The following is a 22,609-nucleotide window of genomic DNA, read 5'->3' as shown; positions in this document are numbered from 1 at the left end:
AAAAATGCTAGGCTTTGAGGTGCAGGGCGTTCCAGCAGTTGGGTTGTATTTTACCTTTGCTATTTTGCAGCCCGTAGGCTCCTGCTCTCCGCACCTCGATGACCTTATAGGGTCCTTCCCACCCGGGGGTGAGTTTCCCCGTTTTTTTTTTTATGCTCGTCGTAGAACCCAATCCCCTTGCTGGAAGGTCATGGTTCTGACTTTCTTAATGTACGTCCTGGTGAAGTCTTGCTGGTAGGACCAGTTTCTTAGCCGAGCGGCCTCTCTTTTTTCAGCGAGTAAGTCGAGGCTCAGCGCCATCTGCTCGTTGTTCTCCTCCTGAGAGGTAGACCCTGAGACTGTTGTTCTCACGTGCATCTCTGTGGGTATTATGGCCTCAGAGCCGTAGACCAGCGAATAAGGAGTTTCTCCTGTCGCTGTTTTGGGAGTGGTCCGGTAGGCCCAGAGGACTCCGTGTAGTTCTTCCGCCCACTTCCCATGAGAGCCCTCTAGTCGCTTTTTAAGCATGTTGACCACGGTTTTGTTTATGGACTCGACTTGTCCGTTAGACTGGGGGTATCGGCATGTGGCAAAGGTGAGCTTTATGCCCCAGTCCTTGCAGAACTCCTTGAAGTTATTTCTCGTGAACTGTGGTCCATTGTCGGTGACGATCTCATGGGGGACCCCGAAGCGAGTGATTACGTAGGTCCACAAGAATTTGCGGATCTGGAGGTCTGTTATCCGGCTGAGTGCTTATGCTTCGACCCATTTGGAGAAGTAGTCAGTGACTACCAGAAGGAAGACCTTCTGCCCCGGCGCCATAGGGAATTTCCCTACTATGTCAATGCCCCACTTTCTGAAGGGCCACGGTGAGCTTATGGACTTGAGGTTCTCCGGAAGAAGTTTTGAAACTGGAGTTTGCCTCTGACACTGGTTGCAGTGTTTGGCTTGTCTGTCGGCGTCGGCGGCCATCGTGGGCCAGTAGTAACCTGCCCTTCTGGCTCTGAGCAGCAGGCTTCTACCGCTAGAGTGGGATCCACAATCTCCATCATGTACTTCTACAAGGATTCTAGCGGCTTCTCGAGGTGTGACACACCTTTGGTACGGGCGTGAGAAGGATCTCTGGTATAGCTTCTCCTGGGAGATACAGTACCTTACGGCTTGCTTCTTAATTTTTCTGAACTCGTTACGATCTTCCGGGAGAACGTCGGTCTCTAGATACCGGACTACGAGGGTCATCCAGGTTTTGCCTTCTTCGACAGCGGAAACCTCCTCTGACAGGGGTTCCTCCAGGGTGGCTGGCCATTGAAGCACAAGCAAGGGTATGCTCATATGGCTGTGTGTTTCGAGGGTGGACCCTACATTAGCCAGGGCATCGGCTTGCGAGTTTTGTTCCCGGGAGATTTGAGTGAGCTTGCAACTCTTGAACTTCTTGATCAGTCGCTGGGCGACCGCCAGATACTAGATCATGCTGTCGTCTTTAGCTTGGTACTCTCCATGTACTTGGTTGATTATTAGCTGGGAGTCGCCGAAGACCTGGATGTTTTCAGCCTCCATTTGATGGGCGAGAGTTAGTCCTGCGATTAGGGCCTCTTACTCGCTGTGAAGTTGCATCTCACGGCCCTTGAGGCCGTGTTCCCCGTCGGTGAGGTAAGCACTATTCCCACTCCGGCTCCTCTGACGTTGCTAGATCCATCAACGTTTAGGATCCATTCTACCTCTTCCTTGGTTTTGCTTCGGAGGCGTATTTCTTGCTCCAAAGCTGGGAGTAAGGCAGGGGAGAATTCGGCCACGAATTCTGCTAGGACCTGTGACTTTATAGCTGTGGCAGGGCGAAAGATTACGTCGTACTCTCCTAGTTCCACAGCCTATTTAGCTAGGCGTCCGGAGACTTTGGGTTTGTGTAGAACCAACTTTATAGGGAAGGAGGTGACGACCACGATTGGGTGAGCCTGGAAGTAGGGTTGTAGCTTACGAGCGGCGACTATCAGGCTATAGCGGGTTTCCGAATCCAGAAGAGCCTTGCTTACGTAGTAGATTGGTAGCTGCTTGCTTCCCTCCTCGCGTATTAGGACGGCGCTTACGGCGTGTTCCGAGACTGCTAGATATATCAGCAGGACCTCACCGAGTAGTGGCCTGGATAGGAGAGGAGGACTGGTGAGATATGCCTTTAGCTCATGGAGAGCGGGTTCGCACTCTTCCGTCCACTGGAAGTCCTTTGGATTCTTGAGGGTTCCGAAGAAGGCGTGAGATTTTTCGGAGAGTCTGGAGATGGAATTGCTCAAGGCCGCCATTCTTCCTGTTAGCTTTTGAACCTCTTTGACATTCTTCAGGGAAGGGATTGAATGAATGGCCCTGATTTGCTCCGGGTTAGCTTCGATGCCCCGGTGGGTTACAATGTACCCAAGGAACTTGCCAGAACTGACCCCGAATGAGTATTTAGCTGGGTTGAGCTTCATGTTATACTTCCGGAGGGTGGAGAAGGCTTGCTGCAGAAGAGATATGTGGTCCTCAGCCTCTAGGGACTTGACCAGCATGTCGTCGATGTAGACCTCCATGGTTCGCCCTATCTGGTCCGCAAACATCATGTTCACCAGTCGCTGGTAGGTTGATTCTGCGTTCTTTAAGGTGAAGGGCATAACCTTGTAGCAGTAGATCCCTCTGGACGTCATGAAGGATGTTTTCTCCTGGTCTTTCGGATGCATAAATATTTGATTGTAGCCGGAGAACAGTCCATGAAGCTCATCAGGTGATGCCCCGCGGTGGCATCGACCAACTTGTCGATATGAGGTAGGGGAAAGGGTCCTTTGGACATGACTTGTTGAGGTCCGTGAAGTCTATGCAAACTCTCCACTTCCCGTTCTTTTTCTTGACTACGACGACGCCGGCTAGCCATTCTGGATATTGCACCTCACGAATGAACCCCGTGCCGAGCAGGCTTTTCACTTCATCGTTGATGATTGCGTCCCTTTCGGGGGCAAACTTCCTTCTCTTTTGTCTGACGGGTTGATGTGGGGGATCCACCTGTAGCTTGTGCATGATGATCTCCGGGTCGATCCCAGGCATATCTGCATGGGACCAAGCGAAGCAGTCGGAGTTAGACCTGAGGAAGTCTATTAATCTCCTCGTCAATCCTTCGGTCAGCTTGGAGCCGATCTTGAGATGTCGGGTCTGATCTCCTTCGGTTAATGGCACATCGTCCATTTCCTCTAACTCCGGTTCCTCGGTGTGATGAGCCGGAGGCTTACTCTGTAATTGCTCTAAGACCTTGGTCTTTCCCTTCAGAGTAGTCTGGTAGCAGGAGCGGGAATACTCATGATCCTCTCTGATCGCCTTTATGCCCCAGGGTGTAGGAAATTTCACCATCTGGTGAAGGGTCGAAAGGACGGCTCCCATGCCGTGAATCCAGGGTCGTCCTAGGATCATATTGTAGGATGAGACGCAGTCAACAATAAGGAACTTGGTTGGCATGTTGATCCCTTCAGCGTATACAGGGAGGGTCACCTCTCCGGCGGTTTGTTTGACTTCTCCGCAGAACCCTATAAGTGGGGTTATCCTCTTAGTTAGAGCGCTTTCCTCCAGCACCAGATCCTTGTATGCGGCCTGGAAGATGATGTTGCTGGAGCTTCCATTATCTACCAGTATCCTTTTCACTAGGTAGTTCGCTATAGTGAGCGATATGACCAGGGCGTCGTGATGTGGAGTGAGAACTTTCTCCTGCTCCTTGGCCGTGAAACTTATTTCGTCCGTACCTAGGAGCAGGCGTTTTGGCTTGGCTGCCTCTAGGATGTGCTTGGCGTTCCAGGTGCTTTTCTTCGCGGCTGCGTGGCTTATGCCGCTTATCTCTGAACCGCCCGATATGATATGAATCACTCGGTCATGTCGAGGTGGCGAGACAGGAGCAGCTTCAGTGGGCTTTCCTGTTGCCTCCTTGCTTAGATGGCTCTTGACCTTCTCGGAAAGGAACTCCCTGAGGTGTCCTTTCTTAAGCAACTCGTTCACCTCGATCTTCAGTGCGACGCTGTCCTCCATTTTGTGACTGTGGTCTCGGTGGAAGTTGCACCAGAAACCAGGGTTCCGGAAAGAGTGGGGTGCTTTCATCTTCTGAGGCCACTTGACCTGTTGGCCCATCTGCCTCAGAACATTGATCAGCTCCAGCCTTGAGACGGAGAGGTGAGAGATGTCTGGCCACGTGGACACTGCCATCCCTTCTGCCTTCTCGATCGGCCGGTATGGTATCTGCCCCAGTTTCGATTTCCGGAGTCCCTGGCTGGTCTTTGAGAGGGATTGTCGTCTCGCTCGGTTCGGTCTGATCTGATCGTCTAGGGATCTTGCTTTTGTTGCGCCTTAGCGCGGCTGGCGACATCTTCCTCCCATTTTACCTGCGCCCAGGCTCGAGATAGGACGTCTTCCAAGGTTTTGCACTGCTATTTGGTTAACTCCTTATAGAGGTCCCCGTCGGGGAGCATGCCTCTTTTGAAGGCAGAGATAGCAGTGGGGATGCTGCATTCGGGAATAGCCACATTCTCTTGATTGAAGCGGGCTATATAGCCTCGTAGGGGTTCCGCCCGGTGCTGGAGGATTTCGTAGAGGCCATCATAGGTTTTCTCCAGGTCCATGCTGCTGGCGAATTGTTCCACGAACTTACCGCTGAGAATCGCGAAGGAGGCTATGGACCTGGAGGGTAGGTTGATGTACCATTGCAGAGCGGGTCTGGTCAGGGTTGAGCCGAACCCTTTGCACATGGTAGCGTCACGCGACTCCTTTGGGAAAGCTACGGCGAGCATCCTTTTTTTGTATTGGGCGACGTGGTCATCCGGATCAGTGGTGCCGTCATACGCCTTTATGCTGGGGAAGGATAACTTCATGGGCATCTCGATCAAGGTGATCTCATCCGTAAAAGGAGTATCGGCATAAGAGTCGGGGTTGTTCTTCTAGATGGGGGGAGCTACTACTGGGAGCCTCTCTACCATGGACTGCATGGCATCGAGTCTCTTGGAGAACATCTGTCCCAGGTAAGTGACCATAGGAGACTCCGCTTTCGTTGCTCCGTCAGGTGTTTTCTTATCGGGTTCCGACTCAGATTCGCTGTCCTCCACGTCGTAGTTCTGAGCATCCTTAGCCTTTTCGCGCGTTGATGTGTCTCCTCCTGACGCCGTAGGTGGGAGATTCACACCCGTTCCGGAGTTGGGTGTCTCCACAGTCGGCATGGGGTGGCCCTTAGCCTGGAATCAACGCTTCTTGTTACTCGTCGTGTTGAGGGCTTGATTCTCATCTCGGAAGTTAAGATTCTCCGATTCGAGCTGGCTGAGCTTCTCGGCGCTCTGCTCCAGTTGCTTGCAGTGTTCGCTGAGCTCTCCTCAGAATTCCTTCAGGCTCTGGAATTCTGAGGAGAGCTCAGAATTAGCCTCCTCCCGAGTTTTATGCAACTCGGTTACTTGACTTTGCAGACCATCGATTTGCATTTGGAGTTCGGCCTCTCTTTGGGTAGCTTCGAGTAGCTCGTTCTGCTCGTCCACCGCCATTATCACGTAGTTTAGATTACTCCTCTCCTTCTAGCGCCAAACTGTTAGGGGATTTTTGTGTAGGATCTTTGTGAGTACCACAGAACGATGGACAAGGCTGGTATTTGTGTTTATTTGCAAGTAAGAAAGTAGAAAGAGATGTCTTATTAGATCAAAGAGCTGGAACTACAACAGTTTTGAGTAAGAACCCTAGTTCTAGCCGCCTAGCTCTAATCTCTAAGTCTCCAAGTGTCGATCCCTTGCTTTAGGGCTTAGGTTCCCTTTAAATAGTCTTCTTAAGGCGGGCCTTAGTTGGTTGGAGGAGGTTAAACTCTTCCATATTCGAAAATATGGAAAGTTCTCCTTATCGGAAGTTTTCCTTTTCCCGGGGGAAGGGGGCGGTTCCAGGGACCGGACCTGGAGCACTTCGTAGCGGGGAACCGGGGTACCTCCTAGCGGGGACCCAGAGGCCGGTGTCCTACCTGGGGTCTGGAGAAATTCAATACCTGAGTATTTTTCCCCAACACTCCCCATCGCGATCTGGAAAGTTTGTAGATGTGCCCTTGGATCGGTTGTACCGTCGTAAGGTGTTACCTTGATCTTTCCAGGATCCGAAACCCTAGTTCCGGTGATGCGAGTAGTGAAGGGTGTTTTTTGAGACTTCTCGAGCAGTAGATCGATCTCGGGTGCGGTGCTGGTAGCGTGATGGATCTCAGATTTCACCGCTCTAACCTCTACTATCGCAAATCTCGGATTTTTTGCTAGTAAATTTCTGAACTTTTCGGCGTTTGCCGCAAGTGTTCCGAGTTTGCTCCTCTGCCAGTTCTTCCTGTTCGTCCTAGAAGATGGCTTCTTCTTCTTTGGTCATAGGGTTATCGAACTGGGAATCGTCTTGGGCCGCGCGGCTCGTTGTGCGACGTGGATGCATGTCTGCGTCTTCGTCCGTAGGCTCGGAGTGACTGCTAGACTCCACATCGATGTGCTCTATTTCTCCTTCTTCTTTATCTTCCGCAATTGGGGGTCAATTCCCGGGTCTTTCCGTGTTGGCGCAGGAGTGATTTCGTCGAGATTTTGTCCAGACGATTTTCCCTGTGCGTTGCTGAACCGGTTTAAAGGAGTCGCAAAATCTAGTCTTCTTCCACGGATTCAGGTTGTTCCGCGCGGAAGAACGACCCTGGTTCTTGCTGTTAGGTTTTCGACCTGTTTAGCAAGGGAACTCATGACCTTGTCCCGTTCTGCTGACTTCTTTTCGAAAGTCGAGAACATCTTCTGGACCTCCTCGAACACTGCGGTGCTAACGTTACTCGCGGTAACGTTCACTGCTAGAGTATTTTCAACGTTGTCGTCGGCGTTGTTGCCATCACGTGTTTGTTGGCTATTGAGATCGTCGGCTGACATGTTTGATCGAGCGTTGTGGCTGAGAGTTAGATTAATTTCCGTACCCCCCCCCCTCTTTCTAGCGCCAAATTGTGGGAACCGAAATTTGCACTGTCGATTTCCGTTGATTTAGGAAAGATAGGAAACCCTAAATTTCCCAGAGGTCCCAGATATCTGCTAAACCACACGTCAAGCAATCAGAACAAGAAAGAACAGACTAAAAGTAAATATGACAATCGAAAAGAGAACAAGAAGGGTTTTATTCTGAATTTGCGTATGAGCGTTACAACAAGGTAAGAGCCTTGGCTACGAGAGCTGTCGGCGAGATCCCTAGTTCTAGCAACCTAAGACTGCGGAAAACCTAGTTGAGTCGCAGCTCGATAGCAAAAACGGAAAATTGCCTAAATTCTTTATGTGCTAAGTTTTGCTCTGAGTAGAAAAATTGTGTCACCCTGCATCTTCACCTTCAACATCCTTATATACTCCTATAGAGGTGGTTTGCTCTTTACCTTTCTGCCCTCGGTCAAGTTTATCACTTCGCGAAAATATTCCATTTTTCTTCAATCTTCGTGGTTATCTTTGGAAACTTCACATTTATCTTCCGTACTTGACATTTATCTTCTCCTGTGAAGTAAAGGATAAACCGTCATAACGATTGGGCTCAATTTATATAAAATCGTAAGTGGGATTCTAGCCGCGTCGTGGACCCTTTGGGGCGTTTTACGACTTGAGTGTTTTTAAGATTTATTGAAAGTGTGCTTACGAAACGAAGAAAGTTCGAATTTCTCGAACAGAAGAGGCAGCTCGAGGTGTTTAGTTAACCATTGCCGTTTCATACTATCAATTCGAACTTCATACGAGATAACGAGTTCTTGCGGTTTTTAAATCATAAAGTTCCAACAATAACTCCGCTCGAGATGAAACAAGAGCGGGTTTGATCCAATCCGAAAGAGGGAGCTACGAGGACGGGACAAAGGCAGGCTAGCTGATCCAACGGGCGAGTTGGACTGCACGTTCGCTCCAACTCGCCGAACGGGCGAGTTGGACGACTTGCTCGATTTTGTAATTCTTTTTAAATTTGGTTTGTTTATAATAGGATTTTAAAGCGTATGAAACAAAATAATTATCAAAGAAAAAAGTTTAAAATTACATTTATATTTGCAAGATGACAGATTGGAATTAATTCTTTATGAAAACCTAGACGTTTTATAATGGTGAAACGTTGTATACAACTTTGTAGTAAATTATACTGAGAAGTCTGAAAAATACTGAGAAGTCTGAAAAACTCCGCGAAGCTTTATTGAGATTGACCGACTTTAAACTATATGTCCAATATATTTTTGTACTGAGTTATGTTTGACTCAAATATTTTGGATTTTTAGGGATTTGATCCAATCAGACTGGACCAGCCTAATTGATATCACTAGTCACAACTTTTATTTTTGGCTCAACGTCAACTTTATATTAACCAAACATAGAATACACGATTAGAACTTCATCGAGATTTTAACCCCACATACAATGTTGTGGCCTAGTATCACCTAAGTACAATTAAAAAGATCCTACGCTACTTAATCTTAGACTACATTGTATTTTCCACAACTGTGAGAGCACAACAGTGAGAGCAAGTTCATCCCACTACCCGAAATATTGAACCACTTCTACTACCCCTAAATTCAATCTAGAAATACAAAGATAGTAAGCTAATACAATTGACATTAAACTAAACGGGTTCTAATATAAGACTAAACTAATGGTCTCCTAATGTTCGAATTCAGTCTGTGTACCATAGTATCACCACCAAAGGCACATTCGAGCTGAGTCCCACATCCTCCAGAAGTCACTGTCTAGATCCTCAGCTAGTCACAACTTTTTTAACCCACAATGCAAAAGAAAATCAAACATAAGTGAAAAAAATCAACTTGTTTCCAGAAAAATCATATATATATATAATGAGAGAGTTTTCTCTCTTCTAAAAGTGTCCACCTCAGCATACATGGATCTCACCCTAAAATCTGTGTAAGTGTATTGGAATGTAATAATGAGTTTTATTATTTATATATAATGAGAGAGTTTTCTCTCTTCTAAAAGTGTCCACCTCAGCATACATGGATCCCACCCTAAAATCTATGTAAGTGTATTGGAATGTAATAATGAGTTTTATTATTTACTAGAGTCGGTGTCCGCGCTACACGCGGAAAACATGTTCAAATTAAGACATTTTTATTTTTGATTGGTAGCCGCATATTGATTTATTTTAAATTTTCATAAAATTTTATTGTCTTTATGTGTTGAATAATTTTTTTTTTGTGGACAATTTTAAAATTAAAAGAAACGTTAGTCAGTTCACACAGTTTAAAACAAAATAGTTTGAGAGTAGAAATAAGTAATTGTCCAAAGGGAATAGTATTTGGTAGATAACGGAAAAGAATAAAAATAAGTTAAGGTGTAGGCGATGTCTGGGAAGTATACTGTGAATGGTCTTGTAGAGCTGGCACTTTCTATTGGGGGCGGACCTATTGTTAAAAAGAATTTTGTTAGTACAACTTCATTATTGAGTTTGGAGATTTTTGGTCGGCAGACTTACTTGTTGCTTGCATCTTATGGTATAGAAAGTTGTTCGTGATTCCGGGGAGCCTGATCTGGGTGAGCATCTGATCGTGATTCTGGGGGAGGGAGAGAAAGGAGTTTAGTATTTTTGGATAATGTTGTGTATTGTGTTGCAAATAATAATGGATTACCTGGTAAGTGAGGTAGACCGTTGTATATTTCTTTGTAGACTATGTTTTTAACCCTTCCGATCTTTTGATCCTTTCTTTACAAATTTTTGTACGGTCACGGGGCAAACTCTAGAAATAAACAACAACATGGAAAAATTATTTTCCTTTTTCAAATTTATTTTTATAGAAATTATAGTTCCATATATGTTTATATATTTTATGTATTTATAAATTTATTTTCTTTATTTTTAAGGGATGCTAAGATTTTGAAATTGGAAAATTTTTGACCCACCTATATATTATTTTAATTAGGAAATTTTGAACTTTAAATGTTAATTTTTATTATAACTGCTAAGATTAATTTTCAATATAAATTTATGTTTAAATACTGCGAAATACATCATTTAATATAAACAAAATACTACAAACATAAAAGAAACACCTGCTATGATGAAACAATGTAGTGAATTTACAACTTGTATAATTGTTTTATTAGAGTTTTGGGTTAAAGTAATATATTAATATTTCAATAATATTAATGTTTTTGATTCAAAACTGATAATAAGGGAGAGTTAAAATTTTGGTTTTATTAGGATTTTAAGTCATTTAAACTTCCTTTGTTCTAATATATGTGAATTTTCATTAGAAGATATTAATTTAATTTTTTGGTTTTAAAATATAAAGTAGGTCTAAACTTATTATATTTTCAAAATAAAATTACTTTTTATATTGTTTAGAAACATATTACGAACAAATCAAATTAAATAAGTTGTAACTAATCTTCTTAAAAAAAAAAACTTCGGAAAAAGAAAATCATAAAGATCAATGCTTAATGTGTGGAAACCTTTGGCTCTCTTTCATACCGGTACCTCCAAGACATCAGATTCAAGTTTTCAAACCGAGAAGAAGAATTTAATCTCTATATTCTCTAGCCAACTGACGATGAGTTCTTTTCCTTCTGAATTACAATTATCAAGCTGCTTTGTAAACTGGGCTAGTGATAATAAGCTATTGAATTATTGTTGAGTAACTATGAAAGTCACTGGGCTACTTATGATCGTATAAACAAACCCCTAAAAAAATATCTTCTGGAGCTACCACCACCGTTAACAAACATAAAAATGCCAACGACCCTTAGCCACCTCCACGCAGCATCTCATCCTTCTCTTTCAGAACCGATGATTTCATGGAAAATGCACCGAAGATAAAGTGTATAGAGAATATGATTAGATCATCACAAAGACTTGTCTTTGAACGTAGATGAAAATCAAAATATATACTGAAGAACTTACTAAGAGAGACGAAGAAGAAGAAGAAGGCTTCATGCTCTTCTCCTTGGTTCTCCTTGGAATCATAAGATCTGTACTTGGATTTGAAGAAATCCATGGAAAAGATGGTTGAGCACGAGATTCATAGCGAGTGGAGAAGAGACGTCGCCGTTGATGAATCGGTGGAGAAGCAAGCCGGAGCGAATCTGTGCCTTCGTGGTGATTGTCATTACCTTGAACATGGAGATGAACGGTGAAGATAAAGCTCTTGACAGATTTTAACCAGTCCATGCCGATTGCCTGCAAGAGAGAAGAGGTGATCTCCGACGAAAGAGTTTCCTGTTCTGAGGGAGATATCGATTAGGGTTACGGGGGAGTGACTTTAGGCTTTTTAGGCTTGAGTGAGTTAGTGATTTTGGCCAACCCGAGAATGAAAATGACAAAACTCTGTTTCCAATTCATTGGGTTAAAGCCCAGAACGGTAGTGACATGGTATATTGATTGGCTCACAATATTTTTGCCCATGTGGCAGGGCTTAGGAACCAGGGATTTAGTCCCTTTTATATAGCAGGATGAAATGGATTTGGTTAAAAAATAAAAATAAATGGCTTAGTAGGCATGTTTGGTCCTTACTCCTTAATCTTCCTCTTTAATGGGTTTCCATCGCTTCAGACTCATCTGAGAAACAGAGTGCTCCTTTGGGTTTCCATAAGCAATCGGAAGAGCGATCATCAGAATCTTATGATCCGCCATGGCTTCGTCGGTGCTCTCTAATCTGATGCTCGCCATTAACGAGAAGTAGACGAACTCACTCGATCACTGCCGTCCTCTCCGCAAGTACATTGCTTTCACTTACTCCGAGCGCAAAGCGCAGCTTCTAGAAGATGATCTAGAAACCCTAAAAGAGCCTCAGCTCCAATATTCAACGCGTCACCGATCCGTCTCGCTCCGCCCGGAGAGAACTTCTCATCTCATATTGCAAAGCTCTCTGCCTTGTGGAGACACGATTCCCAATATCTCATAAGAAACATCACTTCAACGCCGTATCTTTCCAATGGTATATATGATGCCTTCAGGCAAAAGTAAAAAGCCACTCAGTAGAACATTAATTTTGAGAAAGCAGCCGTTCTCTCAATACCACATACCAATAGTTGGTTGGCTTCTACTCAGTTTATCTGTTTGATTTCAGCCATGTTTGATTTTTATGTATTTTAATTTTACTGGAACAAGATTAAAAGATGAAAAACATTTGACTTTGGTTTAGATACTGAGACCTTAGATAAGACTTTTGTATCTTTATTTATTGATTTATTTGTTTCAGTATCATAATATAGAGCTTGATCATCGATATCTTCATAGAAATTTGGGGAAGACGTAACAATATAAATGTTTTAAGCCATCATCAGCTCCAAACCCCAAACTTAACAGACACAGATCAGAGAGGTGAGAATTTGATTTATCTGTATTTGATGTCCCTATCCCAACTGAGTTTTTCAGGTTGCTGTCTCTTTATTAGAACAACTACTACCGATTTCCAAACTAACCACTTTACAACTACGCAGGGACACGTCTGTGTGTCTAAGTGTGTTTGGGGGCATTACCGGACTCCTTCACAAGAAATTGGAACCGACTCAGATTCTTTATCTGAGTCTTCGGGTAAGGATACGATTGTAGCGAAGGAAGGTGAATTTTCTGAGGTAAGAGGAGGCTCTAATGCTGCCGTGGAAGAGAAAAAGAAGTTTTTTTTTCTTGTTCAGACAACAAGGCAAGTGAAGTAAAGTAGAGTAGAGCTTGAATGTAAAACAAAGAGAGATTTGAGGGTTGATTTTGTTTTTTTTTTGGACGAAAAAAGGGTTAAACCCGGGTCTATTAAAGACACAGACCTAACCCCTGGATGGAGGTACAGTTCACGGATAGACCCTCTCCTGGGCATTCAAATGAGCCGAAAGCAATAGCCCATATCCGTGTGGCCAGCGGGGTTCGAACCAGGGTTTGCCGTATTGAGGGTTGATTTTGTTGTGTGTTTGTTTTGGAAAAGCAGGTGGTTGTTCTTAAAGTGTCTCTTCACTGTCACTGTCAAGGTTGTGAAGGCAAAGTGAAGAAACATCTATCTAGAATTCAAGGTCAATCTCTTCTTATCGACAACTCTCTTACAGAGTTTTTCCTTTCTAAGGTTTTTCTTCTCATACATTTACGATATTCGAAAATGCGTTTTTTTGTCTTCTAGCTGTCTCATAAGAAGCTCAAGTCTGATACAAGAATGCACAGTCGCTGGTGATATTGGCAACTTCGTTCAGATATGACAACGAGAAGGTTGACACATAGTAGGTACAATAGTCAATAGAAATGGGTATGGTACATGATGCTATAAAAAGAAGCAATTAGATCATGATCATGTTCTGTACGAATTCATAGTATCTATTAGCTCAGAGAAACCTCTGTTGCTTACAATCTTAATAAAATCTTAAGCTCAACTTTCATTGACATTTGTTTGTTTGTTTTTCCTCGATGCTTCATGTTGTCATTTAGATAGTACTTTTCTATATTTTTCAAATTTCTTTACATTTAGAAAAGTACAAGAGTTATGATTTTATGATCAAGAGAGATACCTGAGAATCATCTTTAGTTGACAATATACATTTGAATTATAATTGCACCAATCAATTATATATGATGGTTTAGTCACTATAGATAGGAATTGGGGATGACCACCATTTCAAATTGTCCCTCATCAAAATATACATACAAAATAGAGTAAATGCATTCAAAAGAGAACCTTGGAATACAGTAGTTGTAAGAAAGAAGAACATAGAAGCTGTAATGTACTGCGTGCTATTTTTGTTTGACGGCTTTAGGTCAGTTGAGAAGAATAATGAGATGAAGACAATTAAACATCACAATAGGAGAAAATGGTGAATCATGCTCGAGCCCAGTGTCTATTTTTATATTTGTACCAATCAAATGTTGTACATTAAAGATTAGGCAAATTCCATTCATTTTTTTACCAAAAACAAATTCCAATCTAAACAGCCCTTATATGCTTAAATTTAGTTTTACAAGGAAAGAAACCAGTTTTTATCAATACAAAATTGAGTATCAGTAATACATTACAAATTTATAATTGATTATAAAAGTAAATTCAGCTAAACCCGAACTTAATATATGTATTATGCCAACAAAATAACACAGTCAAACACATGCACAACAATAAAATTCAGAAACAACTTATGAGCTAATAAATGCGGCAAGATCACCACCAACATTTCGCTTACCTTTTATTATGAATTGGGCTTACAGGCCCAATATCAGTACGACCTGTAAATTTCATCTTTCTAAAAAAAAGTTCGCTACATTTTCGGCAATTAAAGCCCAACAACCACTTACACTTACCGTATCTAATTTTCACATAAATTACGACCAATTATGAATTACAAAGAAATAACACAAATATCTACCAAATTTGGGAATATAAACATTATTTGAAAATAAATACACCATCAAATAAACCCAACAATGTACACTACTCTGCCTATGGAACAAATACACAACAGCAACCACAAAAAGTAGCACATTTCATCACTCCACCTCAACCATATTACATTACAAATCTTGGGAATCAATGACAACATCAAAACATCAACTTCACAAACATCTCCACAGAATTAGATAGAGCAACAACAACATCCACGATCCTGTACTTGCGCAAGGCTACGCCCCTAGTATATATATAATAATAAAATTAACGTATTAACACGACGATTAAATTGGTAAGTCATTTTTCATGCGCTATTCATTATCTCAATATAAACAGATGAAATGTAATATATATGATGAAAAATTAAAGAGAAATGACTTGTAATGACTCTAATCATTCATGTTATTACTGGACTAACTCTTATAATTTTGTAATTACTAGAACAATACATCTATCAAGCAAATGTACACAAAACACCATGTCTAATATTTTTTTTAATAGAACTTCTCTTTTTCTCATTATGGGAGAAAACAAATGCTTCATCTCAATCATATTCTGACTCACCTAGATAACCCTAAATTGCCGTCCTCTTCATCACGTCCACCTCTGCCTGCACTTTCTCCGTCATCTCTACCTCAGGTCTGCGATCACCTCCCTCACCTTCTCCAACTACTTCTGTAGCGAATCGTAAACCACACAATCATCATTGGAGATCTCTAAATCTCTTTAAAAGATAACCTTTGAATCTGTAAGTCATGAATCTTTGGTAATCGAATTAATTTTGTCATCTGGTTAATTATCTCCTGAAAAACAAAAGCCTTTCAATTTGGGTTTTATTGATTTGACGTTAACAAAGGTTCCTATTTTTTCTTAATAGAGAGCTTAGCTAATGATCATTGTATAGCGTTTTGGTGCAAATATTGGAATTGAATTTTGTGTGAAAAAAGAGAAAAAAAAATGGAATTGAATTTTGTACTTTTGTAGAAGCAAAAACTTAACACGTGACGTGGGTGAATCGAGAGTCTCCGAGGAAGCCTTATCCGATCAATTACTGTCTCACTCATTCTCCATCTGCTCGATGAAGATGTCTTGCTTGGTCTCATTAACTTGATCATTCGTCCCCTTCGACACAAGTATGACTCGGCCAACTCATTCCACCATTATCTCATCTCCTATTGTCAACAAGGTAAACCCTTATGTCTGTACATAGCCACCGGTGCTTTTCTGTTTTTGTAGCTTAGGGTGTGTTTTTGTCTGTATATTGAGCTTCTTGTTCATTAAGGTAAAGCAGTCACCTTTACTTGTTGTCTGTAATTGTTCTTCCGTTCTTGTTTTCGTAGCTTAGTGTGTGTTCTTGTTTGTATGTTGAGCTTATTGCCTTATCTGTACACAACCACTCAGTTCTTGTTTGCATGTCGTCCTTGATGTGAATAAAAATATGGCCTTTCTTGGTTTGTGCCTCTGTCTCACATTCTATTGTCATAAACACTTATATGCATCTGCCATTGATGCTTGAGAGTTATTCTCTTCAAAGCTTGTTTCTTTATCTCTTGGGTAACTTAAAGATACATTTTTTATGGATTGTTTAGGAGACTTATTGTACAAGCTGCGTGGACTCGAAGATCACGCAGTGAAGCAGCGAAAAGACCCAACAGGGAGTCATGGAAGCAAAGAACAGACACGCACATGAGACCTTTCCTGCTCAATGTCTTCTTCTACAGGAAGTTCATTCATGCCAAAGTGATGCATAGGCCAACAAGAAAAGTCATTTCAGTTGCCACCACAAATGCAAGAAATATAAGGATTAATATACCGCAGGCTCATAGCTGATCGTTCAATGGAAGCAGACGTGTATGCTGTGTCTTATAAGCCAAGAAAGGGTGAAAGAATTAAAGGGAAGCTAGGGATTGTATTGATACCATTAAGGAACATGGCACTGTTTTTGTTCCTTGATTCTTTGTTGCAAAACATTTGTGTTACCAAGAAAGGTTTGTGTTTTGTTTCCTTAATGTTCATACCCAAACTCGTCAGGTACTTCATCCTTCGAAACCCTAAACTCAAGATAGTTGAAAGTTTTCAAAAAAGAATCATTTGCGTATGTACCAAAGTCAAGACTTGGCATTCGATAGATTATAGATAACTGTAAGAGTCTTCTTAAAGCTGTTATCTTTATAGGAAAGAAAAATAAAAAAACAAGCTAGGCTTACAGAAACCGTAAGCTCCAACTCGTGTTTTGAGAAATCAACTCCATAATTCTCATATATGATTTTTAGAAAATCCTCATATATGAATTTTAGAAAATCCTCATATACGAATTTTAGAAAATCATCATATCTAGTTTCTTCGGCCGCAAGTAATTTACTATCTTGATCATTATCCACTTCAAATAACCATTTCTTTCTTTTAAATTTTTACTTTCCGCAGACGAAAATAATGTGATCCATATTTCTCCAAGTAATAAAGATTGCAAACAAGTGATTAAACCACCATGAAAAGGGACAACTTGATAAGGAAGAAAAGATGGATGAAAGAGATGACGACAATTACCAAAAGTTTATCTAATTATGATTGTAATTAACCTAAAAATAAACCATCTTCGAAAATAATATAAACCGGGACGAAATTGAACATTAAACTAAGTGTGGTTTACTTAAACCCATATTTCCGTCAACAAATCTGCCACAACATAAATTAAAAAGTCTGCGACCACATAAAAAAACTCTACCAACTATTTTAAGTCGGTTATATATGTTAGGGTCAAAATCGGTCACAACGGAATCAATGTCTGAAAGTCCGTAAAAATCGGCATGAACGTTTTTACGAAAAATAAATCTTAGAAAAAGATTTATTTTTACGAAGAATCTTGCGGAGAAAACACAATCACGAAAAATCGGAGAAAGACGCGAACAAGGTTGCCGCGTAGCAACCAGTGCAAAAGCTGGTCGCTACGTAGCGACCGAGCTCTCACCGATAGCGACCGAGCACGTACACGGCTCGGTCGCTACGTAGCGACCGAGCCCTCACCAAAGCTCTGTCCCTACGTAGCGACCGAGCACGTACACGGCTCGGTCGCTACGTAGCGACCGAGCTCTCACCAAAGCTCGGTCGCTACGTAGTGATCGAGCACGTACACGGCTCGATCGCTACGTAGCGACCGAGCACGTACACGGCTCGATCGCTACGTAGCGACCGAGCACGTACACAGCTCGGTCGCTACGTAGCGACCGAGCACGTACACGGCTCGGTCGCTACCTCTCACCGAAGCTCGGTCTCTACCTCTCCCCGAAGCTCGGTCGCTACGTAGCGACAGAGCTCTCACCAAAGCTCGGTCGCTACGTAGCGACCGAGCACGTACACGGCTCGGTCGCTTTGTAGTGACCGAGCACGTACACGGCTCAGTCGCTACATAGCGACCGAGCTCTCCCCGAAGGTCGGTCGCTACGTAGCGACCGAGCACGTACACGGCTCGGTCGCTACGTAGTGACCGAGCACGTACACGGCTCAGTCGCTACATAGCGACCGAGCTCTCCCCGAAGGTCGGTCGCTACGTAGCGACCGAGCTCTCCCCGAAGGTCGGTCGCTATGTAGCGACCGAGCTCTCACCGAAGCTCGGTCGCTACGTAGCGACCGAGCACGTACACGGCTCGGTCGCTAGGTGAGAGCTCGGTCGCTACGTAGCGACCGAGCACGTATATGGCTCGGTCGCTACGTAGCGACCAAGCACGCACACGACTCGGTCGCTACGTAGCGACCGTGCTTTCTTAAATATCGATACAACACGAATCCATGCATTCTCCTCTACTCTTTAATGCTATCTCCCGAAGACCGTAGCCAACCCATTTCATGTTTCTCGTCATTTGAAGTCATCAATCGAACTTTACGATAAAAACCGCGGAAAGTTCATTTTTATCGAATGAAGCCGTAATAAACGTTTCGGGTCAAACAATGGCCCAAAGAGACCTAAGACGTGATTCGAAACCCACTTACGATTTCTTAACCAAAAGCCCATAAACCGTAGGACGGTTTATGCTTGGTTCGCAAGGAAAGATAAATGTCAAGTTTCCGCTGATAAATACGAAGTATTCGAAGATAATTAGAAAGATCGGGAAAAACAGAATATCTCCATTTTTAAGTTATGACGGCTTAAGGGCAAAAGAGGAAAAAGTGTAAACCGACCTAGGAGCGAGTATATAAGGAGTCCTAGGCGAGAGGCACGGGAGAGGACTTTGGAGACTCAGAACTCTCGGCACTTAAAAAATCTGAGGCATTATTATCAACATGATCTGTTTCCATGACTGGCACCCGATTACCAGACGAACGTGCACAAGCAGTTCGATCTCTTGGTTCACTCTTGAACGTAGGCAGCCTTTCATAAGGTTCAGTCCAAAATCATTCAAAAACCTTTTCTGTATTTTCTTCGTCTTTAGTTATCGAGCTGCGAGTCAACTAGGTTTGAGCTTTTAGGCCGCTAGAACTAGGTAACTCGCTGACAGCCTTTGCAGCCAAAGCTTTTATGATCTCTTGTAATGATCGCAACGCTCTCACGCGGACACAAAATAAGATCTACTGTTTTCTCTAAACTCGTTTGTTATCTTTTCATGATTTCCGCATATATTTGGTCACTTGTTGTTGGCTCTCGCAGAGATCCGGGACCTCTGGGAAATTAGGGTTTTCCTGGTTTCCTAATTTAAACGTAAATTGACAGTGCGAATTTCGTTTCCCACAGTTTGGCGCTAGAAGGAGGGGGGGTACGGATTACTCTAACTCATAGCCGCAAAACGCTTGATCAAAACAACGCTGGTAAGAAACCTCCAGCCGCCACTGCGCCTATGGCCAATGCCTATGCAAACGCCACAATTCTTAAGAAAATCGAAAACCTTGCTGCGACATTTCGCCACAGGAAGTGCAATGAAACGAGCTCGCGATTTCTCTTTTTAATCATAAAGGGAAACGATAAATCTTATCAAACCCCGTATGTTTTGCTCATTACCGAACAAAAGAAATCTCAATGCGTAAGGGTTTTACCAAAACACGTTTTCCGAAAACATTTCGGAAGGGTAAAACTTGTTCTCCCAAAAACCGCAGAAAACCCCTAACAAATCGATTACACAGCTCAGTCGCTACGTAGCAACCGAGGAAGCACACAGGTCGGTTGCTACGTAGCAACCGAGCTCAAGCCAACTCTCCACTCGCTATGTAGCGACCTGTCAGGCCTAAAAAGGGTCCTCCTTTGGGTTCTCTTTTGAATCATCATCGTAACGCTTTTCGTTTCGTCTCAATCGGAGTTTCCGTTGAGATTTTACGACGAAAACAAGTAGGACTCTTCTTGGCTTACTTCCACTCGCTACGTAGCGACCTGCAGACCTCCACTCGCTACATAGCGACCTGTCAGGCCTCAGAAAAGTCCTCCTTTGCGTTCTCTTTTGAATCCTCATCGAAACGCTTTTCGTTACGTCTCAATCGGAGTTTCCGTTGAGATTTTACGTCGAAAACAAGTAGGACTCTTCTTCGCTTACTTCTACTCGCTACATAGCGACCTGTCAGACCTCCAGAACGCTCCATAGCTACCTGTCAGGCCTCAAAAAGCTCCTCCTTTGTGTTTTCTTTTGAATCCCGATCGAAACGCTTTTCGTTTCGTCTCAATCGGAGTTTCCGTTGAGATTTTACGACGAAAATAAGTAAGACTCGTCTAAACTCCTTCGCTTGCTCCTACTCGCCCTTACCTCCATCTTTGTGTTCTCCTTCAAATCTCAATCGAAGCATCTTTTGTCTCGTCTCGATTGGAGTGACCATTGAAACTTTACGATAAAAAAAACCCGCAAAGACTAGTTTTCTCGCGTGGATTCAGATTAATCGTATAATACGGAAACGGTTAACTTAACACCTTAGCCGCCTCAACTATACGATTACGTTGAACCTTTTTATTGACTTCGTATCAGTCAAGTTCGGAAGATAAATGTCATGTTTCAAAGGATAAACACCAATATCGAAAAAGGCGAACATACACAAGAAGAGGAAGGGGAAATGAGCAAGCAAAACTGAGAAGAGACAAAACTGCATCGTCAAGAGAACTAAGGTATTTGCGACTTGAAATTTTTGAAATCAGACTTGGATTTTTTGTAGAAAATTACTAAAAAATAAAAACGCCTTTGAGACTGCCAAAAAAATTTAGGGAACGTAAAACCTATGTGGATAGTCTAGCGAACTAAGTCTTAGGTGATTTTTCCTGTCTCGATATATTGTCCCATAACTGTTCGTCTAGATCTTGCAAACCGATCTAAACTCTCCGAAACTCGAGAAACGATCGCCACGCATATCAAGCTCGCTTCCTAAGGAGAGAAAAAAAAACTAGAGACATGAACGTCGTCTTAAAACCGATTCGTTTCTGGCAATTCTCTCGGAATCGACATATTCCAAGTCTTCAACCTGGAAACAACCAAATCACAGTCCAAGTGTCGTCTCCAAACCGACTCGGACTGTCGATCATTCTATTCCTCGAAAAAAGGACGGAGTAGGTGCGTATACTATACTCGTATACTCCCATACTTCAAAAACATATTCAAACATTGCGATGTCTCGTCAAGATCAAGAAAACGCTTTTGACAAAGCAAACTCTCGTAGAAATATGCGGAGAAATATTCATACAATGCGATGTCTCGTCAAGATCATCCTAAAAGCAAACGACAATCTGAGATTCGTCTAAACGCTAGGAGCTGATCCAAACCATGTTGGAAAACCTCTGCCAAACTTCAGAATGAAAGTCGATGATTTGCTGAAGTCATAAAGATCTTTTCCGATTTGATAAAACGAGTTTCGTATAAGAATCATTATACGAGAAATCTTCAGGCATCAAAGCATCACTCTCATTTTCCGTTGAACCAACCGACTCACGGAAAAACATCAAAAACATTTGCGACAAAGCAAAATCAAGAACAAAAGTAACAGAAAATACGACAAAGAGAACACGTCCTCCCCGCTCGTCGACTAAGTTTATCGCTGTTTAACTGATTCATTCAAGAAACCTGCAAAAATGTTTCGCAACTAGATCTCGGTGAAATAACCTTTGGTAAAACTCCATGAGTGACTCAGAGAAACTTTCACCGAAGAATAAAAACAAAAGCGAAAACGTTTCTCAAAAATCTGCGGAAACATCGTTATTTTGACATCTCCATATGCCGCGTCAATTTAATAAATTCGTAAAAACCGGTCGCCCGTTACTTACGCAAAAAATTCTTCGTATAACCAGATCATGTCATACGAAGTAACTTTCGAAAGTAAACGTAACAGGTTTTACGAAAGAGTACTTTCCTTATAGCAAAAAACCAAGCTGTATGATCCGACATTGGACGACCAATATAAACTTTACTTCCTCGCACCACGATCTGAAAGGTCTCATTCTTTAGCCCCGCGACTCACTGGTATCCGCTCTCATTCTGCTTGGTCACGTCCGAGCAGGAAATCACCCCGCAACCGACTCCGCACGGGCTCTGTATCGAGCTTCTTAGGCTTTATCTCCCTCGGAAACAAAGGAAACAACTTCCATACGGATAAAGGAAACATTATACGAAACTTTCATCGTATAAATTAACCCTAAAGTGGAAAAATGTTTTCTACCACCATGGGCATACTCGGCCTATCAATCTCGATAAACGCCATTCGTCACTCGCCCAATTACGCCTTTCCTTCGAAGCCGAACTAGGTTACAGCATCCCCTTTAAGGATGATTCTAACCGACTTGACCTTATTGACAGCACGAAAGTGTCATGGTCTAATCCTTTGGCAACAACGTCCTTGGCTATAAAGCTGAGCACAGTCTTCATGCAAAGCCAAAACAATAGAGCAACCACCGCTCCAATAACTTGACGGCTAAACAGTAATCTGGAATTTGTCTTGAAACGCCAAGTAACGATTACACACACAATTATTGTACCACCCAAAAACGGGAATCATACGGTAAATTCGTCTTAACAAAACTCAGTCCTAACAACCAAACAGTTAACGGAAAGGTTCCACTTTTCAAAAATCGACCAAGTTCCATATACTACGATTCACTTTAAGCCCGTTGTGTTTTACTCGTAAAATGCGGCATGTAAGGAAAACTCGTAACAGAGCTCCTATAGCTATACAGAACATCCTCAAATAGACACGAAAGAAATCTCGGAAGGTCAACACCACACAAAGCACGGTATAGGAGGATGCCTCTTTTCAGGGACAAATTTACGCGACCCCTTGGTCCTAACTCCTCGATCGCAAATCAAATCCAAACAGGAACAACAATTCTGGCTG

General features: G+C 42.6%; 1 pseudogene; it reads right to left on the bottom strand.

Annotated features, from left to right (window-relative positions):
* Positions 1-1,409: 1,409 nt before the first annotated feature.
* On the bottom strand, positions 1,410-4,185 carry LOC125587231 (annotated as a pseudogene).
* Between the last annotated feature and the right edge of the window lie 18,424 nt (positions 4,186-22,609).

Source organism: Brassica napus, chromosome C5 (genome assembly GCF_020379485.1).
Source record: "Brassica napus cultivar Da-Ae chromosome C5, Da-Ae, whole genome shotgun sequence".
NCBI classification, from domain to species: Eukaryota; Viridiplantae; Streptophyta; class Magnoliopsida; order Brassicales; family Brassicaceae; genus Brassica; species Brassica napus.
Note: the sequence above shows the minus strand (reverse complement) of the source record. Positions and strands in the feature narration are given on the sequence as shown.